This window comes from Pipistrellus hanaki (genome assembly GCF_964339955.1).
Source record: "Pipistrellus hanaki genome assembly, chromosome: 4".
In the NCBI taxonomy this organism is placed as follows: Eukaryota; Metazoa; Chordata; class Mammalia; order Chiroptera; family Vespertilionidae; genus Pipistrellus; species Pipistrellus hanaki.
Window position 1 is genome coordinate 65,003,192 of NC_140506.1, and position 20,101 is coordinate 65,023,292.

Below are 20,101 nucleotides of genomic sequence, written 5' to 3' on the forward strand. Positions count from 1 at the left end.
GTTTTCAGACCAGGGGTAACTGAAACCTTGGAAGGTGAAACCTGGGATAAGGTGGAGGACTAATGTATTATAAAAGTTCTTGGGAAAAGATTGTCTAATAAGAATAGTCTCTCAGCCTTCCCTATGCTATCTTTGTATATTTATTTTGATATAAGTATTTCAGAAATTATCTGGATATTTGTCAATTCCCCACTTTCTATAATACTTTAATAGACTTCCTTTTTTAGAGTGTTTTAGACTCACAGAAAATTGAAAGGAAGATACTGAGGTTTCTCAAATACTTATTGTCCTCACACATGCATAGCCTCCCCCATTATCAACACACCTACACCTCTCCCCAGCCCCCGTGGAATATTTGTTACATTTGGTAAGCCCACAGTGACACATCATTATCATCAAAGTCAATAATTTTCATTAGGATTTATTCTTGGTGTTGTATAGTTTATGGGTTTTGACAAATGTAAAATGACATGTATCTGTCAGTACAGTGTCATACAGAGTAGTCTCACTGCCGTATACATCCTCTGTGCCCTGCATATTCCTTCATCCTTCCAAATAGCTTTTCTTGCCCAGTATGAACCTTATGAAAAGAATCAGGCTCTTTAGTCCTCACAGTTACAAGCCAAGAAAATCATTGTAGGCAAATAACAGAATATAAGAAGACAACCTTGGATTCCTTGAAAAGAGTGCATTAGTCCATTCACTCAACAAAATATTTCCTTTTATCTTCATGCAAATGAGTTACAGGTTACTCAAAATCACCAGCTCCCAGTTACTCATCACCAGTGGATGTAGAACCACTGAGAAATCCTTTAGTACACATGTATACAAAGATGATATCATCTAAACACTATCTACTTATGGTTCTCTCTATTACTCTGATCAATTTTATTGCCCCGGGTGATTCAAAAGTGTTTTTTCTTCTAATCTGGGTTAGTAATTAGCATCAATAGAGATGGAAGGAATCAGCAGTTGTACTCAATTCAGTGGATGAGTCTCATAACATTATGTTGAGCAAAAGTAGCTAGCTAGGCACCAGAGAACATCCTGTGTGATTCCATTTCTATAAAACTAACAAGGCCAACCAATCTATTGTGTTGGAATTCAGGATAGTGGTTACTTAGGGTTGAAGATGGGGCAAGAGGGAGATGGCTTCAGTGTGTGAAAATTCATTACACTGTACAATTATGAGTTGTGTACTTTTCAACCAGAAGCTTAAAATAATCTACACTAATAAAAGAGAAACATGCAAATTGACCATCACTCTGCTACGCCCACCAGCCAATCAGAGCAAGTACGCAAATTAACCCAACAAAGATGGTGGTTAATTTGCATGTGCAGGTATAGAACATAGAAGGAAGAGGGTGGGATGGCGGTGGCAGCAGGAGGAAAGCCCGCCTCGGCAGGCTTCTGCAACGGACCTCTAGTTAAATAAATAATTTCATTGTTTGAAGGGGGAAAGACAACTGTTGTAGTTAAAGCAGGGATAGTTCTGAGCACCCAAGGTGGAGTGAGTTGAGGGTGAGCCAGTGTAAAAATCACTGCTGTAACCCAAACACCACATTTATAGCTGAGGAATTGATGAAATTGCACATCTAATTGATGAAAAATAAATATTCCCCAAAATGTATACATACTTATCATACATTATTAACTCCAATGGGTTAAATCTGAAAAGAATGGAATATCAACCAGCCTATCAGCTGTTAAAATGTGTTTATATTTGGGGGGATATATATGCCAGGATGTACTTGGGAACCAGACTGATGCAGCCAGGTCCTGCCCTGACACAGTTTAGAATTTAGGTTTTTTTTTAACATTTATTTTATTGATTTTTTTTCCAGCCAACTCATTTGCATGACCTGCCACACGACAGTGACATTTGCACTTCTTGATTCACATTAATTAATCTTCCTGTTTCAGAAAACTGGATATTTCATTTTGTTAAGGTGCAGACTAGCATTTCCTTCCCTTTTCTTGTGACATATTTCTTTGTGTTCTTGGAGGATGTTTTGAGAATTGAGTGCAGTTTAATATTCCTTTACAAGGGACACTCTTCCACATTGGCCGCGATGAGAGCAGAGAATTCTTGCTGTCCTCCTCTGGGCTTGCAGACTCCAGTCCTATCATTACTGTGCAGGCAAGCTCCTCCTCACATCTCTGGGCTCCCAGTCTTGTCATCTGATCAGGCTCTCATCTGCATGTCAATGAGGCTTAAAGCCCATGGAAAGAATTAACTGGTCTGGGATGTTTATGCAACTTTTCAGCAAAGGCAATTGAAAGGAAAGTTGCTCTCACTGAGCTGATTGTCTTGGAGCAGATATATAGTGAAGTAATCATGTTAATATTTTGTGGCTCGGGTTATATGATATTTTCAATAATCAGCCTAGTAGGAGTTTAAACATGAGCAAAAACACCAACTAATCAAAAACAATAAATGCAACATCCCTTTTAAAGCAGATCAACTGGACTTTTATTTATTTTTAATATTTTCATTCAGATTAAAGCATAGGACAACTTCATCTTTCTTTCAGTGTTTATGAACCATGTTTTCGATTGCATTATTAAACCAACAATATTAAATTTTCAGTTGTATTTCTTTTCCTTTAGGACTAATTAAAGAAAATGTGTTTGTTTTTCTAGGCATCACTCCCAAATCAGAAAGTGCCAGGATATAAATTCTGGTTTTATGTTCCAAAAGGATGTTTAAGTTTTGAGATCATATAATCTTTAGTAGAAAATAAATTCTTTAATGTGTGTGTGTGTGTGTGTGTGTGTGTGTGTGTCTGTAGAAGATCATATGTTTTTTGGTAAAGAGTTTAGCTTCTTAACATAGCCATTTCTAGAGAGGTAAGCAAATTCCAGGCAAAAACTCTCCTGTACTTCTCCTGAACATACAACAAATTCAACTTAAATTTAAAACTATATTTCAGAGGCCATAAATTTAATAGCTATAATCCCTCAAAATTTGTATATTCTCTTTTGTTTGTGTTAATGTCCTTCGTATGTTAGATTTCCCTAACAAAAACAAAAACAAACAAACAAAAACAAACCAAAAAAAACAACAAACAAGAACAACAACAAAAACTTGAGATAGCTTGGTTTTCAAGTTCTTTCTAACTGAAAGGTAGTAATATTAGACCCTTTATGATTTTCCTGCTGAGAAAAGTCGAAGCCACTTTGTGCTAATAATGGCATATAGTGGACCCATATCCCATAGTAGATCAGGTTAGAAACTCCAGGCATGAGGCAAAATCATGTCTAGTCAAAATGACCCTTGAATGCCCATTAAATTGCCCATAAAATCCACTTTCCCACAAGCCCAGAGCTGCCCATTTTCCCTCCAGGAATGGAAACAGTGCTTTGTCTTTGAGCATCAGATGAGGTGGGGCCATGCTATAGGGAAAAGTAACACTAGATGGGCACCCAGCTTGGTAAGCTCTCCACATCATGGAATAAATGGGAACCAACTCAATGGGTGGAACGGCTAATTTCCTGCAAAGGCCCATGTTCATGATCTGGCCTATACACTCATTGAGAGAAATGATGGGTGGAATTCCCTGTACTCTGTCAATTGCTTTCCTTTCTTTCTCCCTGAATCTGTAGCATTGGATTTAAGTTAAGTGCCTGTGTATAGTGATACCATCTTATTTATGAAACCTTTGTAGGGCTTTTCTGTGCATAACACAAATGGACACAGGGAAACATGTTGTCAACTCTAGTGTAACACTCAGAAACAACACCTGCAATGAGAGATGTAAGTGGTCTGCACCCTGCTGCTCCTACTAGATAGCCTTCGATTGTGGTTTAGAATGACTGGTTTTGAAGGTGGGTGGTATGTACCCATGTTCAAATATATGTGCATGGTGTTTAATGCTAAGCCAAAGCACATTTTAGCAACAAAATGCTGCAAGAGTTGGCTTCCTTTTTAAAAGTTCATTACACAGTTTATATGCCTAAGATTAAATAAGTTCTTTTTGATCAGACTGAAATAATTGGGCACATTTTACTTAAAATTTTACACACACACACACACACACACACACACACACACGAATGGGCTTCCTCACATATGGACAAGGACTTTTCTGGTTTGACTACTTCTGGGAATTTGAGAATCTTTTTTTGCCCCCTTATACTGTTCAAGGGTTCAAAGGTCATTCCCTCCCCAGAGTCTAATGATGTTGGGATAAGCTCTACAACTGACTTTGGAGTCATCCTCTTCAATCTCTCCCTTTTCCTGCTCGCACGCAGACATACTCTTGCCACATGTCATCCATCACAGGCCTGCTGGCTCTGCCCTCGTAATACATCCCGCATCTGGCACTGCCATGGCCCTAGACAAGCCCCTGGGGCATCAGGCCTGACTAGGCAGTTCCCTCCTCACTGACCGCGGTTTCCACTCTTGCTGTCTGGTCTCCAACTAGCTGTTTGTCTGATCTTATTAAACATAAATCAGCTCATGATAATCTCCCACTCGAAGCCATTCACTGGCTTCCCTCCACATCAGAGTAAATTCCAGGCTCCTCCGGGCCCAGAAGGCTCTGCCTGCTCATACTCTGCCACTGCTCTCTGACTTGGCCTCCTCAGATCCCAGCCCTGCTCTCCACCACACTGGCCTGGCTGTGTCTCTCTTCTAAGTTCCTTCTCACCTCAGGCCTTTGCACTTGGCAGTTCCCTCTTCCCCCACACTTTGATGCCTTTTCTTGTGTAGAAAGAGGCTTTTCTTGACCAGCTGAAGTTTAAAAACCCTAGCCTGCCTTCCCCAGTCACGTTCAGCCTCTTTTCCCCCATCATTGCACTTCTCCAGATTTGAAAATGTTTATATACTGTTTATTTAATTGTTTGTTGTTCATTCATCCATTGGTATTGGGCTGTCCAATACAGTAGCCACTAGCCACAGGTGGCTATTTAAATTTGAATGCAATAAATTAAAATGGAATGAAATGTAAAATCTAGATCCTCCATTGTACCACACCCTTACAAGCTCTCAATAGTGGCTTACCACACCAGACAGCCCAGATACAAACCTTTGCCATCATCACAGAAAGGTGCATGGCACTGGAATAAAACAAGAGTTCTCTGAGTCAGCGAGCCTGTGTTGCTTGTTCACTGCTCAATGGTCAGTGGCCTTGGCGCTCAATAGATATGAGTGGAAGGAGGAAAGGAAGGGACGAGAGTTAAGGAAGGGTGGGAATGGGAGAGGGAAGAAAGGAAGAGCCCCTATATTTTTCACTTCATCACTTTAAAATTTATTTCCAGTCCTTCCATACCCCTCAATAGTCTTAAATTTCAGGATTAAAAAATTTGAAATATCAATATGTTTCTTAATATATAAAAGAGACCTGGGAGAAATATTTAAGTACCATAGTGGGATGCTTTCTATTTCACCTCTCTCTGCCATCTTTCCTCATCATTTTAGATGTGAGTGTCACTGCAGGGACTCCAATCTTCGAATGAAGATATTATGTGACTTCCAGGAGAAAAATTCATTTTTCCTAGTCTCTGTTTAGCAAATAAATCGTTTTCCTCCCTTTATCTCCTGGATGTATGCACAATATTTTTCTCTAACACTACAGTTCCAAAAGGTTAGACTATCGAATATGTGTACCGCAGGCTATTGGTGTGATTTTTCTGAATTTACCTTGTCAGAAATTGCACTTTTTCCAGCGCATCCTCAGTGTATGAACTTTCAGCCCTGGGCATCACTCCGGACTGGCGGCATCTGCAGCAGGCCCCAGGCTGGAGCTGCGTTTTGATTTAAAGCAGCACTTTCCCTCTGGCTTGCCTCAGAGCTAAGATCCTTATAAATTGTTGCTCTGAACTTTTGAACTCAGAGAAACTTCTGAATATATGTAATAAGAAGTAAGGTAATCCAGAGCTTAGAATTTGTGTCTTCCTGGTGACAAATCACATCTATTAAAAATAAGTTTGATTCTTGGCTCTTAAAGGTTTTATTACAATTTAATGTGCTGAAATTTATCTGAAACCTTTATCTATACTTCATAGAAGGTCTTTAAAAAGCAATTTTTTTTTATTGCTTAAAGTATTACATGTCTCCTTTTTCCCCCATTGCCCCTCCCCCTGCCGCTCCCACCCTGAGGGCAAACCCCCACTTCCCCAGTGTCTGTGTCCATTGGTTATGCTAATATACATGCATGCAAGTCCTTTGGTTGATCTCTTACCCCCCCCCCCAAAAAAAAAGCATTTTTTAATATACAATTGTCTAGATAGGAAATCATTCCATAGAGTAGATATGAAAATTATTTTTAAATGAGGAGGGTTTCAAAGATAATAATTGATCTTTTTTATAAATGACCAAGTAATCCCAGAATAGAAGTAAATCATTAAGCCCAGAATAATATACCAAACTGTGTTTTGAAGCCTAGATTCTAGATTTGAACTATCAAAAAACTGTCAAAATACTTGCATTTTTAGTAGGTTTCATATAGAATGCTCTATTACCCTGAGTAACAAAGTAAGATGTTTAGCTTTAATAAAACAAATACAAATTCACTATCCCTTTCTCCAGAAAGCTTAATGAGTAGTGAATGATTTTATTTAATAAGATTTTATGAGAGAAATATATAATAGCTATTAGCGGGAAGTCGATTTAATTTTATTTTTATTGGAACACGTAAAGCATACCATGTTTTTAAAAGCCGAGAGCTACGCAGCCCACGAATCTGTAGGCTTAGAGATCAAGATCTTGGCCTCTACCAGGTGTTGCTGGCCACAAATAAGAATGCTTTCAGCGTCTCAGGGGAGGATTCCATGCTGCAAGGCTGCCTGTGGAGCGTGTGCAGGCCGGGGGAATCTCGTGGATTTGAAGACCGTCCTTGTGCAATCAGGGTTGATGATTTGCACTTGTGATGGGGTTTTTCATGCAAAAGTGGGAAAACATTGTTCCAGGAGCACCTGTAACCACTTTCTCACAGTTCTTCTGGGACTTTAACTTCTTGATGTCAGAATTGCTTTTGACTCATTGAGACCTAAATATTTAGTAACATAGCCAGCCATTCTACTCAAAAGAATATCCCACAACACGCAAATGCATAAGAGGGCTTGCAAGTGCTTCAGATGTTTGTAGCTGCACAAGTTGGACAGAATGCCTAAAACCCTTTGGAGCTGTGGATCTCATACACTGCCCACAGGCTGCCCAGCCCGCCCCAGAAGCTACACTTTAGTTTCTTTCTTGTGGAGACTGGTACTGAATAGGGTTGTATTAAACTACTGGTTTCCACCAACTCCAACATCCAGCACCAGGTATACTGTTTCCCCCACATCAGGTGGAATGATCTTAGGCTCACATTTGGTATGGATTGTAATCCTTTCTGCACCCGTTACTTGTTCTGTGAACTAAAGATTAGTACTTAACCCATGACTCAGTTTTCTTATCTCTAAAATAGGGATAACTGTATCAACTTTGCAGAGTTGTAGTAAGTCTCTGAACTTGGAAAATGCCTGGCATGTGGTAGTGGCTCAAAAAGCAGTACTGTCTCTTTAGTTTCATGAACTTCATTAGCTGGAAGTCTACTAGGAGAAGAGAACTCTCTTGTTTTGGAACACGTAAAGCATACCATGTTTTTAAATGCTAATTCAGTTAGCATTTAAATTTTATTTTGTAATGTCTTCAAGTGTACTCCTTGAAAACAAAGTGTGATTCTATGAACTAGAGGTCCTCATTATTGGAGAATAATCAGGAGAGGAATAAAAGACCACTTAAACACAAAAACTTATAGACACAGACAAAAGTGTGGTGGTTACTAGAGGGAAAGGGGAGGTGGTAGTGAAAGGAAAAAGCGGTCAAATATATTAGACAAATATCGATAGATTAGACGTTGGGTGGTGAACAGACAATGCAATATACAGATGATGTATCATAGAAATCTACACTTGAAACCTATATAATTTTATTAACTAATGGCATCCCAGTAACCTTAATTTAAAGAGTCAAGTCACTATAAACTGCCACATATCCTCATAGTAAACAGTAAAACAAACAAAGTTCACCAATTTGGAATTTGCCTTGAAAATTTAAACTGAAATTATGAAAATGAGACCGTTCATGACTATATATAATGAGATTTACATCAGAGCTTTAGAATGAATTGCCAGTCATTTCTTTCAACAAAATTATACATTCACATTACACATAATTTTGTGTTTGGCATTGTGGTACATAATTATGGTCATTTTTGACACCTCCCCCCCCAAAAAATGTCCATGGGCTTAATCAACTTACCCAAAGCCTCTCTTTATCTTTTGATAGTTAAATCATTCTCTTGTGAAACATCTATTACACTACCACCCTTGTTGACGTGTTTCTGAAATTACTAACCACTCTAACTTTTCCAATGACTTGACGTGAATTTCCAGAAGTTATTCAACATCACTGTTTCTGCATGAATCTTGCCTCTTTTTGTGCACTTTGCAATTTTGATTCCAGTCCACTTACATTGTATTTGTGTTGCGTCAAAGAGATTTTGAAACCTCCCACAAGCAGTGTGGGACTAACTTCCAAAAATGTTGATTTAATGAAAGATGCTACATATAAGCAGGGAGGGGGCGGGTTTTTTGGGGGTAGGGTGGGGGGAAGGGTATTTTTAAATAGACTTCTACATCCATATATGACCTTAAAACTGTGGGAAGTTGGATAACCAGGCCTCCCTGGGTAGAATTATCACCATCCCCTGCTGAAGAGCTGTGTCATGATCCACACATCCCTGACATGTTTGCTCATGCTGTCCCCTGGCTTTGCCAGAACAGCTTTTCACATCAGTATCATTTGACCTTCTGCTTCCACATAATCAGTTCCTAATGACAGTCCAGACATAGGGAAGGGGGAAAAGATCTTTCATGCTTCCTCAGCCCTGAATCAGCACAATCATCTTTTAACTAGCAAGGATTTTAAAAGTATGACCCTTGCAATTTTCCACTACTGGAGGATGGGTGCAGTTTGGAACAACAGAGGATGAAAGATAATATGTGTTGATGTTTTGAATTTCACTTGTGGAGTCCTGTTTTCTGATCATCATTGACCCTGTGCACTAAATGATTTTACATTTGAGATATTGTCCTTGATCTAATAGGAGAATGATAATAAAAACAGGAACAGCTAGCATCTACTGAACACTACTCCAAGGACCTTGCCTATGTGATCTCATTGAAGCTTCATTTACCTTTAAAGTGCCCATTTTACAGATGAGGACACTATGTTTCCATCACTTAAATGCCTGTGGACATTGGGTGATGGAGTATATATCTGGTAAGAGTGAGATGAATCTTGTTTTTTGCCTGCTGAGGTACCAAGATTATCAGTATGGATCACCACAGTAGAGGTGTTGGAAATTCAGAAATCTGGGTGTTTTCTGACCCCAGAAATGGAGCAAATAGAATGAATAATGGTGGAAAATCAGAGATATGCAGAGGAACTATAGAATTGGTTTGAAGTGAATTGTAGTGGATTAAAACACAATTTAGGGCTTATCAGTAGAAATGGATGTTTGAAGTCTGAGAACTCATAGGAATGTGTACTGGTTACCAAGTGCAGATCAGATTAAATGGAGGGAGAAGAAACTGAAGAATGTCTACATTTCTGCGTTTCACTAGACAATAAGCATGATGTAAGCCAATAACTCAATTGGAGTTGAACGAATGAAGGCGAGAGGTCCAGCTGAGGCTGGACTGAGCATGAACCATACTCAATGGCCTTGGCATGCCCCCCCCTGCCTTGATAGAAATATAATGATAACAAGCACATTCAAATAAATTAAACAGTACACAATACCCGCTCCAACTTGCTCTGCCTGGGGGGATGGAGTTTGAAAAGTGTGATAAGGGTTTGAGTCCCAGACAAAACATGTGGTCAAGAGGGAAAGAATCTGTGTTTAAAACATCTAGTTTCCATTGTTTTTTCACTGGGTTGGTTGCATTTAATGCCAACAGTTCAAGTAGTCACATATTGTCTTGCCTACTCTACCAGTTGGCATTGCTTCTTGCAAGGGTCTTGCTCTGGACATGACAGAGCTCCTTCTCCTGAGACCCTGTGTAAGCAGGGTTCTGGTGGTTGAGATTGGCTTCCATGTGTTGGCTCACCTGGAAGAGTTCAGCCAGGAAAAGGGAAAATGAGGGGGGAGCTAGAGTTAAACTCAAGTGTTTAAATTGAGGATCCAACATCAGTTGGGTATAGAGGAGAAAAGGAAGAAAAAACACAAAAATCACTATTTTCCATAGCACCTAAACTAGTAGTAGAAGCTGGTGAGGAGTTTAAAAATATCTTTTGATAGATTTAAATTAGTTTGAAGCTGAAAAGTTTCTTAAAGCCACATATCCAAGATAATGCATCTGAAAAAATAAATATGTATCTTCAACTTCTTATTGTCCAGACATTTGACATAGATGTGAAACTTTTGATGCATATTCTAAATAACTGAATTCAAGCAGATGTATTATTTGAACCACCATGTCTTTTGCCTGCTTGTGATGAACATGGACACCTGTGTTCTGACTGTCTCGCTCATGAAGTCATTTGGACTTTGGTATGAATGCACGGGCGGCCAACTGGAGGTCAAGTCAAAAATTAAATATTTTAATGTCAAAAATTAAATCTTTTTTTATAATATTATTTCATTTGGTTTTTACTATTATTTATTTTTCAATAAATGTGAAAAATGTGGCAGGCAGAAAAACTCAGTAGACCTGTGTCCTCTTCCCAACTCTGCCATTAGAAAGCTGGGTGGCCTTTAGGAGGTCACTAGGCCCTTCTAGATCTAATTTTTCCTAAATTGTAAACTTATAAGGTTGTGCTAAATAGAATTTTTAAAAGACTACTTTTTAAGAGAAGTTTTATGTTCACAATAAATTTGAGAGGAAAGTAAAGAGATTTCCTGCATTCTTCCTGCTTCCACACATGCATAGTCCCTCCCAGTATCAGCCTCCCCCACAGAGTGGAATGTCTGTTAGAGTTGATGCACCTACATTGACACATTTCAATCATCCAGAGTTCATAGTCTGCCGTGGGGTTTACTCTTGGTGATAATGATATTGTTATGGTAAGTATTGTATATTGAATGTAATTTGCACAGGAATTTTGCACAAGAAGAAGAGGCAGATAGACAATCTAAACTTGAAGTCAGGTGTAGCAATGAATGCTTCCTTAGGACCAATCCCTCAAGCTGAAAGGACAAAGGAAAGAGGTCTGTAATCACCTGCAAGTTAGGGCCTTCTGGAACATTGGAGAATGATGCCAGTGATATTGCCTTATGGGAATGATAGCATATGGTAGACACTGCCTGTGACAGGACAAGAGAGTGTTTGAGAGAGAGGGAGAGGGAAAAAGAATGAAAATGAGAGGAGAGGGGATGGAGAGGGAGATGGAGAGAGACTTACCTTCTCCCTGCCCTCTCATCTGTCACCCCAGCCTGCCTTTGGCCAGACCTATCAGGTAGTCAGTCAGCTGTCAAAGGAGCTTAGGAAATACAGTTGCTTGAGCGAATAGGCAAATGATTGCACCATTCATTGGCAAATGTAAAGGCAATGATGGAGGTTTGGGTGGCTTGGGGTCATAATGAGAAAATAAGGATATACTCGGAGATATCAGCATAAGCCAGAACCCCAGGACAAAGAACAGCATGGGCTATACACAGAATCTCCATCAGTATCATTAAAGTTTCCAGTGTGAGTCAGAGATTGGTAGGAGCTGAACAGTATGCAGGCACCCAGCATGCTTGACTTTATATAATTGGTGAAGGAATTGGCCAACTGTCCTGTAGGCAGTGGGAAGACACTGGAGCGTTTTCAGTAGCAAAGTGACAAGGCCATTTTTGCGTTTTAAGTCACTTGGAGAGTTGTATAGACTGAGAATTTTTGAAGAAGCACAAAAAAAAAATAATTTTCATGCCTTTAGTCTTTTCCTTCTCAAATTAGTTCCAGCAAAAACAACAACAACAAAAAAACAACAACAACAAAAAAAAAAACAATGAGAAGCTATAATAAGAAAATGGTAGGAAGGGTGAAAGGCTAAAAATTTAAGTGACAGAATGATTAAGTGACAGAATGATTGAATTTGCAGTGGAGGGAAAAAGGGGCCACGGATAACACCCAAGTCTGTGACCTTAGCTGAATGGAGAATGATGGGGTGGCCAAGTGAGGTTAAGTCTGAGCTGGGCAGCCGATGAATATCCAGGTGGAAATGTCCAGGAGCAGATGGATATCTGCACACATAGGGGTCAGTGGCTGAGTGAGAAAAGAATTGGACCAAGACTTTTGATCTATAGGGAGGAAAAAAATAACAGCCTTAAAATAAAAAGAGAAAGAATGTGAGATAGCACCAGGTGCTATTGGACTTACTGGTAGGAGGTAATCTTGTTCTAAATCATTTTCAGAGGAAAAGAAGTAGAAACAAAACTGTGATTGGTTAAGAAGTAAAATGGGACAGGAAAGCGGCAACAGTGAATAGAGGTGCCTCCTTCGGATGAGAGGGGAGAAAAGATGCGATCCGTTTTATTTGTAGGGTTGATGTAGGTTGTCAGTTTTGTGGTCAGGTGCAAAAAGCCAGAGATCAGTTAATCTTTAAGGCAGGAGTCCTCAAACTTTTTAAAGTGGGGGCCAGATCACGGTCCCTCAGAGAGCTGGAGGGCCGGACTATATGAACTACTAATTCCTACTGTAACACCTCGGCTGCGCTCACTGCCCAAAAAACCTGGCGGGCCAGATCAGACTCCTCTGCGGGCCGCATGTGGCCTGCGGGCCGTAGTTTGAAGACCCCTGCTTTAAGGGATAGAATAGAGACCAAGGGGCTCAGGGATGGACTCTGCTGGAGAAGGTTCGGGGAATTTTCCATAGCTGCTTGCCAAGTAACCTAGCTTATGCTGCCGACAGTGTGTTTAGAATTTCAGTCTTTGGCAAAGAGCCCACGTAGCACCTTCCGGTCACAAGCAGAAAACACCTCTATGACTGTCCATGTGATTTTAGGAGATAAATACAAAAACTAGCAATTGAATATAACACCTTGCAATCTTCAGACTGGGTTGACAGTTTCATTTGCCTCTATGATCTCCTCTTAGCTGTGTGAGTAAACATAAACAGATATGTCTATGTATATGTCTGTTCATATGTATATACACAAGCTTGTATATACTTGCACATATATGGCTCTACTAGTATATATGTCATTGTCTGTAGGGAACTTGAGGTCAGAGTAGATACGACTCAACAAACCTTTCACAGTCCACATATGATTTAACCTCAGGTCTTCTGGCTTCAGATTCCTAAAGGCAGACTTTGTCACTCATAATTTGGCCTGGAGAGTGCCAGCGTAGGCACTGCTGCCTCCACATTGCTTCCTGGTTCACCAGGCCTTTCAGCCTCTGGCACCTTTGGTGTGGGAAGAGCTCAGTGGTTTCCCTGTGCACCATAAAGCCATCCCTTTTCTTCTGGAAACTTCTCCTCTCCCATTCTCCTTAGTTCTGACTTAGAGGCTTCCCCAGATTCTACTCTCAGAGCTTCTCTAAGTGCAGGCTCTTCCTTACCTCGCTTGTACTGGGCTCCAAATACTTGGAGGCTTTAAAGGCTTGATTCTCAAATTCCCTCATTCTTCTCTGCTGCCCAGCTCCTGCCATTGTTTTGATATAGTGTTTCTCCCCATTCCTACTCAAGGCCCTGCCAACCCACTGCCCTTGGGGGCCACACAAACCCGATGAGACTCCTGTTTCAATCATGTACCACCTGGAACCCACTGGGCAAGTGACTCAGCCGCATTGAAACCAGTCATACCTCTTAGGCTACTGTGCGGGTTTCAGGAGAGAATGTGTGTGAAGGATCCAGCTCAGGGCAAGGCTTAATCAGTCGTAGCGCCCCCACCAGCGTGGCCTGGGGCTAGTATGCACGTTTTCCAGCACTGAGCACACTAATGTAATTATCGATAGCAGCACTAGTAGATCTAAAAGGCAGTTACCATTTAACTGCTGGGGCCCCAGCCAGCCTGGCGTTCCTCTTCACTCACTTCTAATTTGGACAAGGGGTTTTCAGTCCTAACCTGGCTGGTCACGAAATCACTGCCTTAAGAGAGAATTGAAAATAACTTCAGGCAGCCATTGATTATAAAAGATTTGGCGATCCCCTCCATTTTGTTCTATATAAAATGGAGGGGATCCTGGCCAGGGAACACATCAGATAATTTTAAGCAGCATCTTTCTGTGAGACATTCTTAGTAAACCATCCAGGGTGGTCAGGCCAGCCTGCTCTCAAGAAGGCACACCTTCCCCCAGATGCTCTATACTGATCTTCATTAAAATAAATTAGTGCCCTTCTATAGATTCAGAATCAAGTTTCAGGCATCTCTTCTTAAAAGACATTTACTTCTATTACATACTCAATTTAAAGGAGTAAATGCCCTTCCCACGGGCGCCAAAGTTTGTTTATCTTTGCGCTACTGTGAGAACCTGATGCCCACAGGAAGCCGTGTGCTTTATTTCTCCTCTGCCAACCCAGCGCTGCATGAAGTATCAGCAGCCTCTAATCAGGAGGAACCCAAAGAACTTAAAGATTTTGAATCCGCAGCCTTCCTATAAGAACAGCACATGTGCGTTTGAGGGGGCCTGGATTGCCTTAAGCCACGCGGAAAGCATTTACATCTGAACCACTTTACATGTGATCGGGACTTAAAGCAAATTCTAAATAACTTCAGCAGTTTGCCATTTGGAAAACAGCCTGGGCCATATACATTCTCCCTTAGTTCTTTTTCTGTTAAATCTTATGCCAAAGTAAATGGAAGCTGTGAAGAACCTTTGAACTCCTCAGTTCTCAAATGACCTCAGTGAAGTTGGGTTGGCAGAGCCTGTGTTCAGTGTCCCAAGGAAGATTTTTTTTCCTTCCTCCTCGAAGCGTACACATGACCACTGACTTCCTCGGTGGAGGATGCAGCATTGCCGCCTGGGCCCTCGGACATGGGGCCCTGCTGAGAAATGGCTTTTCTGCTGTCAGGGCTCAGCAGTTGCACAGGTTTCTCGGCACCTCTGCTTCACAATCCAGTCAGCTTTGCTTTCCCCGCCCTGTTTCAGGATAGCCGCTGAGAGCCAGAGGTCTGCAGAGTCCAGTGCCATCTCTTCCTGCTGGTTAGGGCAAGTGGTTTAACTTCTCCGAGCTTCAGTTTCCTTTCCTGTGAACTAAAGACTAAAAATAGTCCCACCCATAGGAGTCCCTTTCTTGTCTGAATGTTTTAATTTTTGAACTCACGACCAGACAATTTATTATATCATATTATTCATTACTTATTAATTTTTAATAAATACCTATTTAAATATACCTTATGATAAGTGACATAAATAACACATGCATTATACATCTCTGTGCTCTTACAACCAGACTATGTGCCTCTTGAAGTCAGGGACAATGGCTTCCACTCCTGTGTATCATTCTTAGAGTCCAGTGTATCAAGATAGATTCTCAGCAGACAACCAATTGATTAAGTCTTACAAAGATAACTCTGTAGCCCTACTTTGCCATAGGGAACAAAAGTATTATCCATCAATCAAGCCAGTATTCATGAAAATTATTTTTACTTCCCTTATACTTTAATGTATGCTATTTCTGAACCCTATGGGGGAGGGAAAAAACATATACTTTCACCCTAATGCAAAGGGACATATTATATGTTTGCTGATCATTTGAAAAATTAATGTTTATGTAAGCCTTTTTTGGGGGGAGGTGGGGAGAGTTTACAAAACATTTGTTTTAACCCTTTTAGCCCTGAGAAGTCAGTATTACTTGCCATAAATTGTTTGGGCATATTTGAGAAATAGCATCTCAAAGACAATTTCTTAGTTCATGCTGCCTATGGGGGCAGGAAGGGGAGTCTTGAAAACAGTCTTTTTCTGTATCAAGTAAGGCATCTTGAACTGGTGTGGCAGAATGTTTAAAGATCTCCCCAAGACCCGCCATGTGTGTTGTTATCATTGGAGAAGGAGGGAGATGACTAATTACTATCCAAAAAACATGTATGACTTGTATATTATAAACCTAAGGACTCACTTCTCAAAAGTTTATTATGGCCTCTGTATGTTGAGTATACAAATTGTAAGTCATTAGGGGAAGATCAAGAATAGTCAGCAGAAAATCCACCATCTGACAGCGTATGTGGAAAAGCTGTGATGAAGAACTGGTGGTTTGGGAATCAGTCATACCTGGTTTTGATTCCTGTGTCCATTACTCAGTACCTTTGAGCAATTTACTTTTCCTCTCTGGTTTTCTGTTTCCTCATCAGTGAAATGAAAATGATTTCAAGGATTATGTGAGGTTAACTTTATAAAGCCAAACATCAATATAGTGTCTGGCTCAAATTGGTATTAAATGATAGCCAATATGAGCATTATTATTGTCTTATTACTATTACTATCTTATTATTATCATCATCATTGGAAACTTAGCCATTTTGACTGAGTACAGTTGACACCAAGGTAATGAATATTTTTTTTCTGAAAGAAAAATGTGGTATCAGGTCTCTGAACTGATTTTCTATCTTAGTAGCTGATGAAAGATCAAGGCTTTGATAGGAAGTGTTAGCCCCCCAGGCTCATCCTTCCCAATGGAATTGTGGGGCCCAACTTTTTTGGTTGATAACACTATCATAAACCTCCTACACGTGCCCTTAGTTAAAGGGTTGGTGTGTGCCAAATACTGATCTTACCCTTATATAGATAAAATACCAGTTAATTTTTTTATAACTCTAATCTTTTTTTTTTGGCCAATGTTGTCTAGTAAAACAACTGTCCTTTTCCTCAAAAAGCCCTGCTCATTCCCATGGTGTAAATATTCCAAGCACACCCAATTTCAAGCTCCTAACATGAAGTTACTGACTGCAGAGTTGGAAAGAGATGTGCATGATTGCTCAAGTCAGTGCAAGCTGGCTCCAGTACACCACTGGGTGGACTGAAGCATGTATTGTGACAGTATAGGATAGGATGACTGACAGCAAAAGTTATAAATAGAGGGAAAGTAGCTTGTCCCCAGAATGGATCATTATGACATGCTTGGCCAAGAGAATTCATACAAAAAAATGAGTTAATGTCAGATTATTTGAGCAACGTGTTTCAATATCATTTTTCTGTCCTTGGTCTGTACTCTCCAAAAATGGTAGAGAAACTAGAAAACTACTGATCTTGTTAAATCTCTATCACAGGGGTCCTCAAACTTTTTAAAGTGGGGGCCAGATCACGGTCCCTCAGAGAGCTGGAGGGCCGGACTATAGAACTACTAATTCCTACTGTAACACCTTGGCTGCGCTCACTGCCCAAAAATCCTGGCGGGCAGGATCAGACTCCCCTGGGGGCTGCATGTGGCCCGCGGGCCGTAGTTTGAAGACCCCTGCTCATGTTATTACTGTCATTGGTAATTTGCAAATTTTTTTAATAATTTGGTTATTTGGAAATCGTCATTGTTATTCAGACACACACACTTTCATTTTTTCCCATGAGTGAAAAGGGTCACTTTAGCCACTGACCACCTTTCCTTCGCTGGCACAAATTTATTCTCTCCCTCATGGTTGTTGAAAACCCTATGATACTCATCTAAGAAATTGCATTACAGTGTTATAAATATATTTCTGAGAACTTTTAACTAAGTGATGATACCTAAAACTTTCTCATCACAGTTCATTCCCCAGAGATGATAAAACAGAATCCTCTTGGAAAGCTGTTCTGTTTTCAGCAGCTCATCACTGGAGCAATCTCTGACAGACCATCTTTGAGCTGTTAGGGTGATACCAGTTGATGATTTTGTCAACATTCAGTGGATTTAAAAACAATGCAATTCTTCTCACTAAAGACCTCTTACCAGTTATTGGAATGCCTTGTGACTTAAACTGAAGAGAAGACCTTTGAGATCACCGATTTGCCAGTTACCATGAAGCCATTTGTAGTCATACTCGAGATCATTGCTTGTGACACCATCATCCTTGTGAGCTTGGTTGAAAATGTGTGTTTATTTTATGCTACCAGGAAATGCATCACTGGGTATTTGCAAACTTCTTTTTTTTTTTTTCCTGATCTTCAGTCTTCTATTTGTCCAACTCATGAAAAACTTAGTGGTGAATGTCATGAAAATTGTTTATTCCTTTGGTTTCATGTTGGATTCAGCTGGCTGCAAGGTTTTGCACTTCTCGACAGTCCTGATGACCTCACTGGCCATCTGGGTTATGTTACACTTTGTGTTGCTCTACCTGCAGAAGCTCTACCCAACTGCTCACCACCTGAGGGAGGCTCAAAACCTGGACTGTCAGAAGCATTCCTTGAAGGTGGTTGCTGTGCTTTGGATGGCTGGTGTGGCTGTGTACATCCCAGTGTTAATTTATACTGGAAAATCAGAACACTCAAATGCAGGGAATGGTCCATACCCCTGGTCCTCTAACAGGATTTACCTGCGTTGCCTAACTGTGGAAGCAAGCAGATAGAGTTTTACTATGGGAAAGTATTTTTAGTTTTGATCCATATGCTTCCTTTAGCCATTTTAGCCTTTGTTTCTGGGTGTCACGTCTCCTTTCGGAAAGAAAGAAGATGACATATGGCGACATGTGGATTGGAGAGGATGACTCAGAAATTCTTAGAGGGGCCAAGTTCAGTATTTTATTAATGTGGCTGATTGCTCCACTTTGGATTTCTCACTTTATCTTCATCTGTTTCTTAAAAGACTTGGCAGCCTGTGTCTTTTATCCAGCTGTTTTCACAGCCCTCTCTTCAGGCCTCTCTACTTTCAGTTCTTTCCTGCTTGTGCTGGTGAATTACAAAGTGAAGTTGGTGTCTTTCTGTGATGCTAAAGAGGAAAAGCCTACACCACAGCCTGCAAATGTTATTCTTTCTCCATATGCTAATTTAAAAACTCAGTTTTAATCTGTGGGAAATGAGCCCCATCACTGGAAAGTGCAGCTAAGGTTTCCATGGCTCAAGTCAATAGACCATTTCTGAAAGGGGGATCTGGAAGATGACTGACTCCTGCCCCCAAAATAGGCTTCTGAGGGAACTTGTGCAAGAAGAAGATATATGAACACAGACAGTCATCACAGCATTTGTTGTTTAGTACAACACTAAGATTATTCAGTAGAATGTATACAATGACTCAGTGATCACAGCCTGGATATGAACTCAATGTAAACAATATTATTAAATGTTTACTCTGGGCAGGGTATTGTGTTAGAAATGGCATAATCAAACTGTGGGTCCCACTTCCTAGCTGAATTCCTACAGATACTCAACAGTGACCTTGTGTTTTCCTCTTATGCTTTTCTTGAAATGCTTTACCACATTGTATGCAGTGTGCAGTTTTTGTGCTGTTAATCATATTACCTCATACAAAATAGAAGCGTATTTTGTTCATTTTCCTTCCTTTAAGTGTCTTTAGTAAATTGGGGCTAGATAAAAGCATTGGATTAAAGAATTAGTGTTTGCTAAATTACAATTTCTGTGTATGCATAGATCTGTCAGTATTGTTATTACAGACATTTAGCCCACTATGCTTGCTTAATCACCTAAATATCAAACTATACTCTTCTTCAGAAAAAAAAGGGACCTTTATTTTATAGGGAGCTTATTTCCTTTTTTGGTTATTAAATTGGAACATTTTAATTGAAGGAATTGATAAAATCTTAACAATCTGATTTTTGGATTTGGATTCAATAAAAATAAACACATCTTATATAATAAAACCTAATATGCACATCAACCAAACAGCGGAACTACTGGTCTAACAACTGGTTGCTATGATGCACACTGACCACCAGGGGGAAGATGCTCAATGCAGGCGCTGCCCTCGGCCTGTAGACCCCAGGCCAGCCAAGGCCTGTGCCAGCAGGGCCTCCCCCCGCACCCCCCCCCCCCCGCCCCCATATCGGCCCTGAACACCGGCCAGGCCTAGGGACCCTACCTATGCATGAATTTTGTGCATCAGGCTTCTAGTTATAATTATATTTGAAAATACATGGGCAGGATTTTATTTTTCACATTTAGCTAATATATGCATTTGGTCTGCTCTAGACTCCATGACTTTTAAATATCTTATGATGCGTACATGCTATGTAATCATTGAATTTTAAGCTAATTGTTATTAGATT

General features: G+C 40.3%; 1 protein-coding gene and 1 pseudogene across 6 annotated transcripts in view; both read left to right on the top strand.

Annotated features, from left to right (window-relative positions):
- SNCAIP (synuclein alpha interacting protein) overlaps positions 1–20,101 on the top strand; it is a 138,609-nt gene that overhangs the window by 41,253 nt on the left and 77,255 nt on the right. The window lies entirely within an intron of this gene.
- On the top strand, positions 17,972–18,884 carry LOC311621727 (annotated as a pseudogene). Its single transcript has one exon. The product of its transcript is annotated as an uncharacterized misc_RNA (transcript).